Genomic DNA, 17,687 nt, shown 5'->3' with positions numbered 1-17,687 from the left:
CCTTACCCCTCCTCACAGTGTTGTAGTCACCTTTCATTCTATGCCCTTTAGTCTTTCTTATGGCCCTGCTCCATCTCATAGTGTTGCACTCACCTGCCACTGTGTCCCCCTTACTATCTGTGTAAGTGGTGAAGACTGTGCTCAATTAGTACCCTAACATATGTGGGTATGGTTATGTCTGATGCACAACATGATGAGCCCATGCACTGCCCTTCATGATATGTTGTGATAATGCTGTTACGTCCCTCCTCAGAGCCAGTAATCAAGGAGCTTCAATCCTCACCACTGACACAAGAGGGGAACGTTCACTTAGAAAAAAATAGATATACACAGTATTTTCAGATGCAGCTATCTGCACCAAGTTCAATTTACCTTAAGAGCACGCAGTGAGCAAATGCCAGTCCTGGGGCTGGACTTCCTCTACAGGTCCCAAATAAGACTCCACCTTTGTCTCTGCAGAAATCAGTGCTCTGTGTCCTTGCTCCAAGTAGCTGGCACACACACTCTTTGAGATTCCATTTACGCACACACACACACACACACACACACACACACACACACACACACACACACACACACACACACACACACACACTTGGGAAAAGCTGGCACAGATTTACCTGCCATGCCACCTCCACCCAGACTATAAAGTAGATTCACTGCCACCAGCCAACTACTTTTAATCTCTTACCAGGGTACCTAATTACTCTTAGTAAAATTAATACTTCTACAAATGGTAGTTTTAACCAATCGGCAAGACATTCAGAAGTGTGATGCTACAGTGCCACTAAATAAATGCAAGTACACTCAAGGGTGAAAATGTTTTCTAAAAGACCAGCCACAATGAAAGCTTTCGATATATCTAATAAAAAATGATAAAGAAAAACATGAGAATACTGAATATATGTTTACAATAAACACAACAGTTTCAGTTCACAGGAAATATAAAAAAATAACACAGATGGAAAGAATCAGATACAGAAAAAACAATACTTTTAGCTAATATCACCATATTTTCCTAATTGACTGAAGAATTACTGTTCCCTAGTTAAGTTACTTACTAAAGCAAGGCAAGATGAAGTGGGTGAGTGGTCTTGTCAGTTACAAAACAGAGTACTGAGTGTGATCTGTCACATCTCTCACTAGTATCTAAACACAATTTCAGTGCTTGCTACAGAATGACATCACAATTGGTCACCTAATTTTGTGGTTCCCACACTACCCCCCTGATGAGAAGCTGACCCAGGATCTAGCACAGATGTGTCACAATGCACACCTAGAATTTTGCTAAGGCTTATTCCAGCATCTGAGACTATAAAACAATTCCAACCCTTTCATCATCCCTGCAGAGATTAACCAACCATTCTCTGGCACCTCAGGAAAGCAATTAGTTTACCACTAAGGTCAATAAAAGCAGGGTCCCAGCCTAGACATTGTGTCTTTGGCTGCATTCAGGCCTGTGAGATAAAATTGTTATGGCCTAACCCAAGTAATTTAATTTCAGGTTATTTTTCTTAAAGTTAGTTGGGCTGAGCTTAACCCCTTCCCTTCCAGCATCCTCTGTTAACATATATACATTTCATCAGTTACAGTACTGTCTGACATACATATATATATATATATAGAGAGAGAAAGATTTGTTTCTGTCCAGCAGGACCAACTGTTGACACTTTTTTAACACAAGCATCTGTACAAATCAGTTTGATATATAAATGACATAAAATTATTTACAAAACTCCAGCTAACCGTTACACATGCACTGCCCTACTCTCTATCTCTCTCTCTTGGGCGTAGATGGCACTAACTCACATCATCACAAATGCATGCAACACTTTATGCTGTATTGTTTACTGTCATGGTCCAGAGTTGTAGACCAGATGTCACCTCCCTGCCAGTGTTGCAATGTAGTGCACCCGCTTCTGCTTCAGCTGTGGTACTGCTGCAGTTGCTACTGTGTTTTCCTCATCATACTCTGAAACCTCTATTTCTGCTACTGTAGTAACTGGCATAGAAGGTCTTGCCAAGATATTAACCTGCTGTTCCATCTGTTTGTACAATTAGATATTGTGCAACATGCTGTTCCAAATGTTTGCACAATGAGATGTTGTGTAACAATGCACACACAGCAAATATCTTGATGCACATTTCAGGGCTGTATTCAGTCACTCTTCTAATGTATCCAGGCAATGAAAGCATCTTTTGTCTAGGCCAAACACCCACTAATGTCTAGGGGATTTAGATGAGAATCATCAACTAGTGTTCTAAGACATATCCAGTATTGCCTGCAATGCACAACAAACAACTTATGTGACCTGCTCTCTGATAGCATATCTGTGTGTATATACATGTTTACCAAGCTTGTCTGTGTGCTTCCACCAGCTAGATGAGTCTGTGAGAAATCCCACACAAGAACATGTGATATAGGCCAGACTTGTGTCAAATGTGAGGATCATGAGGACTGCCTGGGTAGTGGACAGACATACTCTAAATAATGCCCTATGTTTTAAGGATCACTTGTCAATTAAGAGAGTGGAATAATTTCCTGTTGATGTATTGCAGTCCCTCTGGGTCAAGTGAGGCCTTTGTGGTAATGTGTATGCGAAATTACTAGCTGCCAGGACCTCAGGGGAAAATGAACAATGTCATAAAATGCTCCTTTGGTGGTGATTCTCTTCTCTGCCATGCTGGGGAACAAGTTGCACTCGCCAATAAACTTAAGGAAAATGTCTAGGAACTGGCTCAGCATTTATGAGCCCAAGGCCTGTAATATCCTGAATGTGTACCCAGTCAGTCACTAAAATGACTATGTAAATAAGATGGTTAAGTTACACCAGCCTTAGTAGCCACATATATGGCATTCTATGCATCTCCCTCCATTCTGCTTGTTGATGATCACATCCAAAATAAAAGAAACATGCAGTAGTTAAGTAATATCCTAGCTAATAATATGTTTATCTGTAGAAACATCCAGTATCTACTATCTGTGCAAGTGGGGATTGTTGCTCTCTGCTCACCCCCTAACTTTTGTGGGTATAGCTCAGAATTTGTGAGGCCGAGGCCTGCCATATCCCTAATGTGTACCCAGTCGGTCACTAAAAGGACTCTAAATAATATGGATATAATATCCAACAACTGAAATGTCCACAGAGTTACTCACTAAAAGAATACAGGGTGTAAGTAAAATGTCCTATGCAGACCACCTCAAGGCCCTACCCTTGTATTGTGTCTTCTACAGGCTTTTGAGGGGAGCTCTATGCCTGACATACAGGGCATTGTCAAACCCCAATCTGATGGACTTCCTGCATATCCAGAAAACAAACAGCACCAGAATTAGACATTCTAAAGACTTAAACCTTGCCTGTGATATAAATAGGACCTGCTGGAGAGACAGGTATATATCCCAGAGACTACCCCATCTCTGAAACAGGTTCCCCATCCATGTGAAGTAGAGTTCCTCCCTAACCCAATTCAAGAGCAGCTTGGAAAATGGAAGGGGGAACAGGAAATTCATCCCTGGTTTTGCATCTATGTCTCTAATGGACACAGGCAATCTGTAAATGGTTCATCTACCAGGTCCCTGTTTGTAAATTATTAATCTTCCAACCCCCTTCTTCCAATTATTAAGGGTATCAGAACTTGTCAGAGGCTTGGGATGCATGGCTAGACTTAAAAAGGCTCTTGTGTTCATTAATCTAGTATACATCTATGAACCTATAAAGCCAAAGCAATAAAAATGTAATACAGTATAATATATACATTGGAAGGCACAATTTGCCTAGTTAAGCTATATAGCATAAAACATTAAGAATTAAAACCCAAACAGATGTGTTTTCATGAGTGTCTTAAAAAGACATCAAGATAGGGGACCATCTAAGCATGAGATTCCAATTATATGAGGTCTAAAAGACACGGAAAAATACATCAAAAAGTCATGCAGGAACCTTGAAACTACCAATAGCTTGAAGGTGGCAGACTATTCTGTACAAGAAAGGAAATGTACTTCCATCTTCAGAAACGGAGGTCTGATATGTGATACATATATATTGGGAGTTTGTCAGTTGTTTAAATGATACAAAACTTGCATGAGCAAATTGTACAGTAAAGGAATGAGATCATGGCGTGCAGGGCTTTTAAAATTAGAGTTTGTCACAGACTAGCAATTCTGCTGCATTCCCAATTTTTTATAAGATTACTGCATATTGGACAGAATGATAAATGCATGACCCCAGAAGAATTGTATTGATTAAAAGGATTACCTTTTATAGTTCTACAGAGAATGCTTATTCTGTTCTGAACAGCCTGTAGATATGGCTTCCCTCAACATGGCTATTAATAAACACCAAAGAATTAAACTGAGTCAACAAAGATTACAGCATTGTGGTGAGGGAATGAACATGGAAGCTTTGAATTATGCTAGTTTGTACAAGAGGTGCATTAACTGCGGGGCAGAGAGAGAGAGAGAGTGAGAGAGACGATCCACCTATGGGCCCAGTACTTCTCAACTAAGGAACCCAAAAGAGAAGGTTATATCCTTACTCAGAGCAGCTGCTGTGTTTGTGCATGGACCAGTTCTTTTCAGCACTACTGTAGACATGTTTGTTGTACTTTCAAGAAAGCTAAGTGTGATCAAAAGCCTGAGAGCCTGTCAAAATAAATTAAAATCTGTTACCTTGACAAAGCTATTAAATAGTAAACAGCAGCTCCTAGGCTGCGATGGCTATGAAAAAAATGAAATAAAAAAAAATTTAAAAAAAATGAATGAATGTGAATGAATGAATGAATGAATGAATGAATGAATGAATGAATGAATGAATGAATGAGAATGAATGAATGAAGGACCATATATCTGCAGTTGGACAACTAATCATATGCTATTTGACTGATTCACTTGGTGTACATGGTGTTGCAGGCTTAGGCTACTGGTATATTTGGAAGGGCAGTGTTATTACCTGAAGAAAAGAGTATGAAAAGGCAATGCAAATTGGACTGGGACAAGAAACATAAAAGCTGGGGGAGCAATGAAGAACTCTAACAAAGTCGGCCATTATACTAACTAGGTCAATATTCTTCAATTTATTCATCATCACCTGTGTATTGTTAATAGCCCATTGGAAAGGTTAAAGGAATGGCCAGCAGTATAAAAAGACTAATTCTGTGGCAAAACATGTGGAACACACAGCAGAAAAGTATATACAACTACAAAATCATAACAGCAGCAGAAATGGAAAAAGGTCTGGAGGGGATATGCTACATGAAATAAAGGCATGGTAATACATGATGATACTATAATGTAGCAGTGAGGGGTAGAGATCAGATACATACAGGAGGAGCATCACTTTTACAAAACAAGAACACGCTAGCCATCTTTGTATGTGGCTTCTAGAAGTTCGCCTTGAGTACTACATATGGTACTGGATAAACCACATCTGCAAAGAGGCTGTTATTTTTCTTTTTCTATTTCTTTCAAATTCATAATCACTTGCACTACAAATTCTCCTGGTATGTTTACGTTATCTCATGTTATTTTTATCATGTCTTTCTTCTTTTTCTCTTGTAATAATTTAATAAAAAAAAAACAGATTTATCAGTATGAGTAACTTTACAGCTGAATAACTTAACAGAAAAGATATGTTTTCCTTCTAATACAGGGATATGTACTTTTGTCATCTTGTATAGTTTGCCTCTATACTAAAACAACCTTTTACTAGTAATGATACAACATGCATTGCATACTTATGTCTTGCTAACAACTGACAAGCTTACTGCAGCTTCTGCTGAGATTTTAAGATTTTTTTTTACTTCTCTTGTGATTATATTAACTAAAACACTAGGTTCTATTAACACTCGCACACTATTACCTTTGCTCTTACTTCTGGATTTGACTTATTTTTATTCTTATTTGGTATACACACAAGTGTTATTGCTAGCACTCTTACAGTCTTCCGACACTTTTTGATTCTTTCCAATATATTATTTATGAAAGACCTTTATTGCCTTTTCGTCTCTGTCATATTTAGTGTCTGTTGTTTTTCTGTCAGCTTTACTGGAACTGCAACACAGTTAAACAAAATAGTTTGATGTTTCTTTACATTTTGTATGTCTTTCCTTTGGATGGGCCTACTTCATGTGGGGATTGTCCTACACATTGGCCAGGATTCAGTAATCCTCCAAGTAAGACTAACCAAGTCTTACTCGGAGACTGCTGTTTAAGACTATGACATCAGCGCATCATGCATATGCATGAGGGCGCTGACTCAACTGGAAGGCTTACACAGAGCGTGTAAGATTGCAGGGGGCATGTCGGATTGCCGAGCAGTCCAAATATCCACACCCCTGCCACCATATAAAGTGAAAATGACAAATGCAATGAACGAGTCTGCTGAAATGTACACATAGCAAACAGTGCACATCCCCACATACTAAACCCCTTTGTAAATGTAAAATGTAAACTAATTTTTTTTTTATAATTCCCGATATAGCTGCCCGTATTTGCGCATGTTTGCACGGGTGTGCCCATTGCTTAGCTGCAGTTAGCAATTTCGACATCGAAGAGCATAATAAGAAATGTTTATGCAAATCAAGCCAAATAGCAATAGCGTAGTGGTAGAGCGTTCACACAAAGAGGAGGCATTCCTGGTTCTAGTCCCACCACTCCCTTGTCTATTTTATGTTTTAAATTAGTATATAAAATAATTCCTGACATATATGAATGAAATTTTAGTAAAAAGCATTGAAATGGCTTATGTATTAGTGAACAAAATGTATATATGTATAAATATAAGAAGGTGAGCAGCATTAAGGATATTGACATATAATTGCCCATAGCTAAGCAGCGTTTTACCTAGCACAATATAATTGCCCATATCTAAGCAGCGTTTTACCTAGCGCAATATTATTGCCCATAGCTAAGCAGTGTTTTACCTAGCGCAATATTATTGCCCATAGCTAAGCAGCGCTTTACCTAGCGCAATAGGTTTGCGCGGAGCAGCGCACAGTGCTAACCAGCGCACCGTCGGGCAACGTGGAGCAATGTAGAGCAAAGTTGCCTAAACACAGCCACACCCCCTAGACTGTCTGGACAGTAGTAAAATAAAAAGCAATGACAAGGTTCGAACCCGGGACACTGTGCACCATAATCAAAGTACTGAACCACTAAGCCATGACAGCTTAGCATAAACATGCACTGTTAACATATATATACTTATAAATGGAAGATTAACCATTGCTAAGCAGGTTTGCTGTTAGCCAAGAATTTTCAAAAATGGCCAATCACAAATAAGTGCAGGAAATGCGGCATATTTAAGCTCCATAGGCAGGAATACTCACCATAACTGATTGTAGCTCCCATCTGCAGTCAGAATGGCTGGTGCTGGAGAGGGTACTTGCTTTCAAGTGCAACGCTGGGGCATCGAGGAGTCAAAATACATGGTTTCGCTCCTTGTCCACCATCATGAGTCAAGACTCCTGCAGGTCCAGTTCCAAGGGACAGAGTACAAAGCAGAGGCTTGGAACCGGTTAGCTCATGATCTCACCAGTGCCACAGGCGTCCCTCGGACTGGTGAGCAGGTCTGTCACCACCATGCAGACCTGAAGAGATGGAAGCAGGACCTACTGAACCGATGGATGCAGGAGGCCCGTGACATGCAAGATGCCCCACTACTGAGTAGGTAGCCATGGAATGAAGTGTGTAAGGCATGCTAATTTAGTCTATATAATGGATAGGTATGTCTCAATATCCCTTCATTTACTTCACAGCTGCAAGTGTCCATGCTGCGAATCAGCAAGCCTATGCAGATAGGCTGCTAAGGCTGTGCCACCAGGCAGGTTAGTAATTATTCTGCATGTATTGTTATATAAAATAGGTGAGAGAGCCTGAAAAGAAGTGTTGTAGCCCAATAATAAAGCCATAAAATGCCCTGAATAATTTCTCTGCATGTACTGTTATATAAAATAAGTCAGAGAGCCAGAAAAAGAGTGTTGTAACCTATTAATAAAGGTAAAATAAGTCCAGAATAATATACTGTTATATAAAATTAGTAAGCGAGCCTGAAAAAGAGTGTTGTAACCTATTAATAAAGATATAATATGTCTTGAATAAGTCTTCTGCATGCACTGTAATATCAAATAAATGAGAGAGCCTCTAGAAAAGTGTGTAATGTAATTAATAAAGGTATAATACTTGGAGTGTGTCCATGTCACTTACTTTGAAATGTTGTTGCACCCTTGCATTATATAAATAGTACTGTTGTATTAAGCGCTGTCAACCCACAGTTGGGCAGTCCCATATAAAGTGGATGAAGGAAGTCCCAGTAGCTGTGAAGCATATATACAGTCCTAAACAGTTGGTTAATGGCTGGCATGCATAGGTAAATCTGGCACACGAGTAGCTTGTTAATGTGTTCCCCAGAAAAGTGAGTGTACTACTTGAAATGTAGGGATCTGTAGAAATATAACTGAAAATGTCACGTGAACACATCCAGATATGTAGATATATAAATATAAATAAAATATACAACTATGTAGCAGTAACATCTGCATATTGGACAGTTAGTATGTCAGATATAGGTCAGGTATAAAATGAACTAGCCAAACCCATCACACAACCTAATGCATGTTGCCTAGTGTAATAATACATGTAGGGGATATACACCTGCAGTCAATAGGAATGTAGTGTAAACTATAAGTACTTATAAGATGTTAATGGAGGTATCTTTTTACACCCTACTGTATGTGCATAAACAATGCAATGCCACACCTCAATGGGTATGTGTAATCTCAAAACATTTGTTGGGACATATGTCCTATTGTTCTGTAAATATCTGCATTTACTTTGATGCATGTGCCCTGTTCAAACACCACAATCTTGGTGGCCTGTAGCCACCAATCATCCCTGCATGCTGTTGGAATGTCCACCGTCGTTCAATATATGCATGTGTTATGCTTGCTGTTCAACTGTTGGAACCCTGGTGTGTTGGGTTAATGGGAATAGTACTGCATGCTGTTACAACTAATTTGGAATGCTGTTGTCTATGTTGTAATTAAACACACCTAAACACAGAACGTATGGGAAGGCCGGTCCCAGCGGACCCACCTGTCCCTCCTCAGCTGCCGATTGCACCTGGCACCAGCAGGTCCGGTGCCCAGCCCGGGCTCCCCTCCTCCATTGGTCCTGTGGCACCTTCGGGTGGAAGTGCTGCAGGGGATGGGGCTTGTCCCCCCCATGCAAGCATGGGCGGAGAAGGGCCACCTGTCCCCCTCTGAATGGTCCGGGCTGTGGTGCGTAGGGAGATCCAGCGATCAGTCACTGATCCCCTACGCCAGCTCGAGGTAAGAGTGACGCAACTCATGGGTGAGCCTGCCCCTCCTATGCAGCCCCCAGCACAGCCACCCTTGGGGCTGTGAAGGTGCAGTGGTGACTGCCCAAGGGTGGGGATCTCAGTTCCACTGTTATCATCTGTGAGCTCATGGGCTTGCGATTTCCAAACATCCGTCCCCGTCAATTGTGTTCACCCACCCCATGTGTCATATTCCGCCCCTGTATGCGTCTTGTTTGTCTTGTCTGTTTACCTCCCCAACCTACCTCCCAAAATATACCTACTTCCTCTACCTCACATTCCACTCTCACCTGAAAAAAAAAAAAATGCAATCTGTTCCCACAAAAAAATTACGCCCCATACATAGCTGCCCATTTCGCACACATGTCCGCTGGACATGTAAACTGATAATTATAATTGGCAGTACAACATACTTTGTTGTCCTCACCCCTCTCTCAAGGGTGGAAGGTTTCAAATCTCATTCCAAAATTCTAACATATGCACAGCTGTTGCTGGTGAAGAAATGGGCAGCTATGGACCTTCCCTACACCCGTCCTGCACATCCCAAGCTGGTTTCCCTACTGTCTTTCCCTCTTTGTGCCCCCTTTTTCACCACTTTCCTATCTCCCCATTTTCTTTTCTTTCAAAGAAATTAGCACGGGGGTTAGCGGGAGTAAGCACTTTTAAGCAGTAGTTAGCGGGTTTGAGCGAGTGTGCACATGTGTGCGCTTAGCTAAGTATTGCTAAGCATCTCACAAACCCACGCAAACCCACTTACAACTGCTTAAAAGTGCCTTAGTCACTCTGCATGGCAGGGCCCTTGTTCTGCTGAGCAGTAAAATAAAACACCTCTGTCAGTCTCGAACCCTGGACCTTGGACACACTACACTGCATGAAGTACCACAAAGCCACAGTAGACATACAACAAGTTGGTGCTGTAATAAATATATCATACATTACAATGAGTGAATGTAAAGGGAAAATAGGAATGCCATAACACAAATCTTTTTCTGTGGATCTTTACCAGCAGTTGTTGTGGAATTGCATGACATGACTGTGAAAAGAGAACCAGCCATTCTAGCAGGAAATAAAGTTACAGTAGCACTTTACAAACCCCACACAGTATCAGAGCAGGATAAACATTGGCATATTTGAATAGGGCAGAGGCCATACTTCGCAGCTGTGACTGCTTTTCAGGGATGTCCCTGATTCGTAAACAAATGTTAGCTGTGTCCCTCAGAATCCCTCTGAAAAGTACTGACGTTAGGCTGAAAAGTGGGGAATTACACTTTATGAATAATGTCAATAAGTAAGAGTACACACTGCATGCACGTCAGAAAAGGTGTATTAATACATATGCTCTGATTCTCTCACAGTCTCAACTTAATGTCTGTAATATATTACAGGTGTACCTCACTTATATGTACCTTTCTCTGAGGCTGTTCAAATATATACCTTAGTGTATCAGAGGCCTGGCAGAGGCAGAAACACACAGGCATTTCAGCTTTTCTGCTGTTACACACTCTGCAAATAGCTTTGGAACGAGTCCCACAAGCATACCCTTATGTAGGAGTACAACACAGAAATATCAAAGGATGTAGCCATGTACTGGTAGCAACCAACTGTGACAAAGCCATTGTTCCAGTGCAGAAAAGACCGGTGTGGTGCACAGACAAAGAATAATAGGCTAACCTCTGGCTACCATCTGGATATGTCCACAAGTGGGAGCTACGCAGACAGACTACTTGCCTTGTTAGACAAACAGGTACACAGCAACCCTCTATGTTCAGCAAGATAAACATCACACAATAATATATAATGCTCTCTGTACTTCTGCACCCCTAACCAAAAGAACAATATACCTGTGTATTCAGGCTCTACCAAGGATGTAGGTAGGCATACTCAGTACTGAAATTTGTCCAGTTGTCTTGAGCAGCCTGTGCTAATGTTAACACAAATAAACAACAAACTGTTCAGAAGTTAGTTAATTAATATTTACAGTATAGAAGTTCACAAACAGTTCATGTGCCAGAAGAATACATTGCAATAACTACATTTGTATGGCACTTAATTGTCTAATTGGAAAAGAAAGTACATACTCCCATGTATCTTGTGTAAGCATTTGGAGGGGTGAGTAAAATTCTACACAGACAAGTGTGTATTAGAAGCAGCAACATTCAGGTTTGAGTACAACATGCAAATCACTGGCTACAACCCTAGCTTCAGCTATAAGAAGTATACCAACCTTCTGACTGACACAACGGTGTCCACAGCAAACAAGCATGGGCCCCACTATGGAAAGCTGAAAGGGCTACGCCTATCTAACTTAGCATTTTATAGCAGTGGGCTGTTATGACAGTGAGTACTGCAATTACCACACAACAGGCTGCATGCAATTAGTAAATGGTGGGCACCAACTGGTGCAGAGGCCATCACATGCACATCTGCAGAGACCTAGAAAAGCAGGCTGTACTTGCTGTCCACATATGCAATAATATCACTGCAGCAACAGAGAGAGAGAGAGCGAGAGCGAGAGAGAGACAGAGACAGTGGCAGAGGCAGAGACACAGACACAAAGAGACAGAAACAGAAAGACACAGAAAAAGAAAAAGCAACAGCAACAGACAGAGAAAACACAAACCAAAAAAAAAAATTAAAAACAAAACTTATTTCCTTTAAAAACAGACAGAACAGAGAAATACAAAGGAAAGGTATGTAACACATATGTATTTGCTGGCATGTAGTAGATGTTTTTGAAGAGTACTCTACATACTGTGAATCATCCATATGTGGCAGCAGTACGTATCTATATGTATATGTACATGTGCATAGGGCAAGGGACATACTGCAACTGTTTGTGAAGGGTGTATATATATATATATATATATATATATATATATATATATATATATATATATATATAGATATATAGATATATATATATATATATATATATATATATGCCCCATAAGTCTGACTAGCTTGGTCTGCAAAGCTATGGAAAGGATCATCATGGACCTCATAAATAAAGATATTGGGGACCTACAGACACTGGATCCTACCCAGTTCGGCTTTGTTAGGGGCAGATCCTGCCTCTTAAACCTGGTTGATTTCTTTGAAACAGTCACCAAGGCCATTGACGAGGGGAAGGTGGTCCACACAGCCTATCTGGACCTCACAAAAGCCTTCGATACAATACCCCACTCGGGCATTATAGATAAGCTCACCAGCTTAAATATAACCCCCTATGTCACTAGATGGGTTGCAAACTGACTCAAGGACAGAACCCACATGGTTAGAATTGCTGGAGCCATGTCAGACTCCAAACCAGTTACAAGTGGCATCCCACAAGGCTCAGTCCTGGGACCTCTCTTGTTCGGTATATATTTCTCGGAGGTACAGGCCAACATGGAAGGACTGTGGCTGACCAAGTTTGCAGATGACTGCAAACTGGGCGCCATAATAGACTCTCTAGCCGACACAAGCATCCTCCAAAAGGGCCTCATAGAAACAGACAACTGGTGCCAGAGCTATGGTCTCAAGCTAAATGCCAAAAAGTGTATAGTCATCCCCTTTGGCAAAAACAAAGTGCCCACAAATTACCACATAGGTGGTAATCCATTGAGTACCAAAGAAGTAATTAGAGACCTGGGGACCCAAGTTGATAGCAATCTCTCATTTGACAACCACGTGGCCAAAGTGGTTAGAAAAACATTTTATATAGCCCACATAATCATGAAGGGATTCACATCTAGATCAGGGGAGGTCATCGTGCCTCTTTACTCATCCCTCATCAGGCCCATAATTGAGTACAATGCCCCTTTTGGGATGTACCTTACCAGACACCTGCAGCAACTGGAAAGACCCCAAAAATACCTCACCAAGAAGATCAAAGGGCTCAAACAGATGCCATATGCTGCCCGGTTAAAGAAACTCCAGCTCTACTCAGTGGCATACCGCCTGTTCAGAGGCGATCTGTGCCTGACGTATAAAGCCATGTCCAACCCGGAATTAATGGACATGCTGCACCTCAGAAAATCCAAATCCCATCGAGCTACACGCTCGAGAGACTTGAACCTCAGCACTGAAATAAATAGGACATGCTGGAGGGAAAGATTCATAACCCAGAGGCGCCCTTCACTCTGGAATAAAATCCCAGTCCAGGTTAGGCAGAGTCCATCACTGACTCTCTTCAAGAGGAATCTTGATGAGTGGATGGGAGATCGTAGGTTTACCCCGGGTATCACTTCTGTGTCACTGTTAGACAGAGGCACAGTATACTAACCTCAAAAAACGGCATAGCAAAATTAATTTAAAATGGGTGGCGAAAGCCAAACACATTCTGGCTAGGCTTATAAATGCCCTAGGGCAGATAGACTAGTATGAACCTATGAACCTATATATATATATATATATATATATATATATATATATATATATATATATATATATATATGTGTATATATACATATATATATATACGTTGTTGAAGGTTGTTATGTGCATATTTCTATGTAGGTTGTAGTGTGTGGCAAAGAAAACAGCATGCAGTGCAGTGCAGTGCTGGTATATGACATGTGGTGGTTAAACGCTGTGGGTATGCTCTGTCAGTTTTGCAGTGTTGCAGCCAGTGAGGCCTGCTAAAGCTACATGGGCTGAGGACACCTTCAATGCAGTCTGCACAACACTGTGCAATATTATTACATAACTGTATATCTCACAACTGTCGCATAATTGATATTCCCACCATGAATAGTGGACTGTATATGTGCCTTTGTGTACATCTATATGTACAGCAATGGATGTTTATATGTATGTGTGTATGTATGTGTGTGTGTGTGTGTGTATATATATATATATATATATATATATATATAGATAGATAGATAGATATAGATATATAGAGAGAGAGGGAGAGAGACATGGGGCATACTTACTGCGACAGGTGCCTGGCGACCAAGGTATGGACTGAAGCTCAGTGCTGACAATGCAGTGCCATCCCTTCTTGCCAGAACACTGTACCCATTAACTACCACATAGGTGGTAGTCTACATAACACCGAAGGTGTGATAAGGGAACATGGGACACAGGTGGACAGTAGACTCCCCTTTGATAATCACAGTGCCACACTAGTCATGTACTCTGTCTACGTAGTACACGTCATCACAAAAGGTGTGTCATCTAGGGAAATATAGGTCAGTGTTCCCCTCTACTCATCACACTTAAAACCCATTAGAGAGTACAATGCCCCATGTGGTATGTACCTCACATGACAACTACAGCAACTGGAAAGGCCACAGACATACCTCACAAAGAGTAATACCGGCCTCAAACAGATGCCCTATGCAGACCGACTCATAAAACCACAGCTACACTGTGTTGCATACCGCCTACCCAGAGGTGACCTCTGCCTAATATACAGAGCTATGTCACACCCATAGCTGTTGGACATCCTCCACGTAAACATATTATAATCCCTCCCAGATACACGCTCTAGGGCCCTAAACCTTGTCAGCTCACTAAACAGCACATGCTGGAGGGATAGAGTCCTAACTCAGAGACATGCCATACTTTGGAACAAACCACCTATCAATAGCAAACAAAGCTCCTCATTAGCAGTTGTCATAAATACTCCTGATGATTGGGTGGAAGATAGGAAATACACCCCGGGAATCACCTTTGTGGCTCTGGCTGACAGGGGCAAGTGAAATTAAATTACATGTGTGTCAAAGGCCAGGGTAGCATATGGCTAGGCTGCTGTAGGCCCTAGGGCCAATAGCGTATTACCTACCCATGACACGATGCACACACACATGTACTTAGTGCAATAATTGCTATGTGAGGTTGACTGAGTGTGATGGTGAGTGTGTTGGTAAATGTGTGCAAGGTCTGTAAAGGTGTGATAGCTTAGTGTGAAATTGTTTCTGTCATGGTAGTTTGTTTCCTAGCTGTGATCCCAGCAAAAGATGTGTATGCTATTGCTAGGCAGAAAAAGTAGTATGGCATACGGTGCGACATAGTCCTTTGTTGTCGACTGTGGTGTCCCATTGTAGGCTAAAGCAATACATGTATGCTTAGTGAGTGGTATTGCTGGTGAATCCAACTCCCATATGAACTGTAGTACTACCTGAAGCTGTAGGCCTAAACAGTACAGTATGGTGTATGTTCACATTGCTTGGAAACACTGTTTTGTGTGTTCCCTGTAGTCCTCACAGATTACATACCTCAGTCATAAGGTTTTGTAAGCAGTGACACACAGTACTGTATGGTACACAGGTAAAGCTCATCTGGGTTGGCATACATTTGTGTGTTGTATGTATGTCTGATGTGTGTGTAATTATGCCTGTACCATGCCCTCAATCATATCTGTGTTACAGGGTATACATGTTTATCTAGTAGCATGTATAGTCTAGTACAGCAGTATGCCACCTATATCAACAACTGTGCACATATGTTAGGCAGGGGTTTGGCATCAAAGACTACTGTGGTATACTGGTAATACTGTAACTGTACTTTACATTCATTGCAATGGATGACATCTTTCTTTATGCATTAGCTTGATATATACCTCCTGTGGCTAGGTGGTGCATTGTGTCACATACAGTGTGCCATGTACTGGTGTATAGTCTTACATACTGGCTTCTCTTTGCTGCTGTGCAGAACATGGTTTGATATATAGAGCGTGGCAGGCACTGTCAGCCAGTTGTGGCCTGAGCACTAATATGTGGTATTGAACATGTGTATCCTCTGACAACCAGTCAGATGCGAAATATGGCAGGTAATTGATATCTGTACTTTAAGATGTTAAGTGTGCCACATGACCTGCTCACACATCTTGTTTAATTGTCTTCCAGGGGTATGTCTTACCAAAAAAACCTGTGTTATACAGCTGCAGAGAAAGCCGAAATACACTATAGCCTGGTGCAGCACTACACCCTGCTGTTCTTTAGAACCAGCCAGGACCAGCATGAGCAGACTGCACTGTGGCAAGATCTCGTTCGTTGGGTAAATGACATAGACATGCATAACTGGACATATGACCAGGTATGCCATCACTGCAGTGATTTAATTAGACATGTCTGGCGGCGTGCATCTGATATCCATCAACAACAGCTTGCCACAGGTGTTGGGGTTGCCATTCATCCCCCCCTTACCAGAGTGGAGGAGCTGCTCCTAAGCATGGTGGCTCCTGGCCAACCACAGGAACAGCAACTTACATGTGTCATCATGGAGGCCAGAGCCACCCAGCATGTTGACATGGAGTGTGCAGGTAACATGACCTATCTGTAGACTACTGTTACCTGTATTGGTAGATTATGCATATGTGACATGTGTACTGTATGTTTAGCAGTTCTGCTGCATAGTGTTGTGCAATACTGATATTTGGAATATAATCTGTACGCCTGTGACTGTCGACTATTCTACTACTGTAGTTTAGCAAACTCACAGTAGCAATGGCACAGTTGTGGCCACTGACAAACTGTCTCATATTCTTGTAGGTCCCTCTGGTGTGACAGCAAGGCAGCCGGTCGATGCTGGTGAGTGTGTTATAATTTTAATATTGCAAATGAAATGTGCATGTCATAGGTGAGGTGTAGGCCATGTACATGTAACACACCTATGCATAATGCATGCTGTGCATGTTTGCTGTGAGACTATGCACATCTCAGTAATGACAGTAGCTGCCTCAATCACATGCAATACACAGAGCAGCACACAGAATTGTGGCAACACCGTACTGGACATTGGATAGGCATAGTTAATACACATGTACACAACATACACAACATACACAACATTGTCATATGCAGTACACCTTAACATGCTACACATAGCGTATCCAGACACCCACTGTAAGGTCACACTTCAGTATCCCACATGTCATCCACACAGCACACATAATACACCTGAGGGGTAGAGGCCTATCATTGGGCTGTGCGACACTCTTCAACACACAACACATTCATGTTAGTCAATGCTCCCTATTGGGCACCTTACAAACCCATGTAATGAGTGGCTGTGAGGCCAATCACTGAACAACAACACACATGCATCAAAGCCATGTATACTGTTATTAACACGGGCTGTCTACACTCGCACTGCATGGTCTTGAGCAACAAACTTTCTGCATGCTGACATGTGTGATATGACTGTTTGCCTTGTGATGCTGTAACCCACATTCAACCACTATTAAGTATGTTTTGGATTGCTGGTGGTGTGTGTGGGTATCTGCTGTAGTGAGGAGTGTATTTGTGTGCATGTGTTCATGTGTTCATGTGTTCATGTGTGCGTGTGTGCATGTGTTCATGTGTGCATGTGTGCATGTGTGCCAACATCATGTACAGGTCGTAAAGTGTGTTTCCTGTCTCCCTC

Source organism: Protopterus annectens, chromosome 1.part2 (genome assembly GCF_019279795.1).
Source record: "Protopterus annectens isolate FY-2018-M chromosome 1.part2, PAN1.0, whole genome shotgun sequence".
In the NCBI taxonomy this organism is placed as follows: domain Eukaryota; kingdom Metazoa; phylum Chordata; order Ceratodontiformes; family Protopteridae; genus Protopterus; species Protopterus annectens.
This window is presented reverse-complemented; position numbering follows the sequence as displayed.